The following is a 315-nucleotide window of genomic DNA, read 5'->3' as shown; positions in this document are numbered from 1 at the left end:
AAAATTTCCTGTAAGATACGTCTCCTCAAAAAGTCATCTCCTTTTCATATTTTCGACGGTAGATGGCACTCGTTTATTGCTGTCATTTACCGACTTATTTATCTATAGTTTCATTGGCACAATGTATTATGTATCGACATTTCACTGTATAGTTACTTTAATACTTTAATAAGTTACTTTAAAATTAAAAGTGTATAAAAATATAAAACAGGCCGTTTGATGTGTGAACATCATTACGTATATATTCATGCCGTTTATAGCCTCGCGAATTGGTAACGGCATGAACATATACGCAATGACGTTCACACGTTAAGC

The sequence above is a fragment of the Trachymyrmex cornetzi genome, unplaced genomic scaffold (genome assembly GCF_001594075.2).
Source record: "Trachymyrmex cornetzi isolate Tcor2-1 unplaced genomic scaffold, Tcor1.1 scaffold245, whole genome shotgun sequence".
NCBI classification, from domain to species: Eukaryota; Metazoa; Arthropoda; class Insecta; order Hymenoptera; family Formicidae; genus Trachymyrmex; species Trachymyrmex cornetzi.
This window is presented reverse-complemented; position numbering follows the sequence as displayed.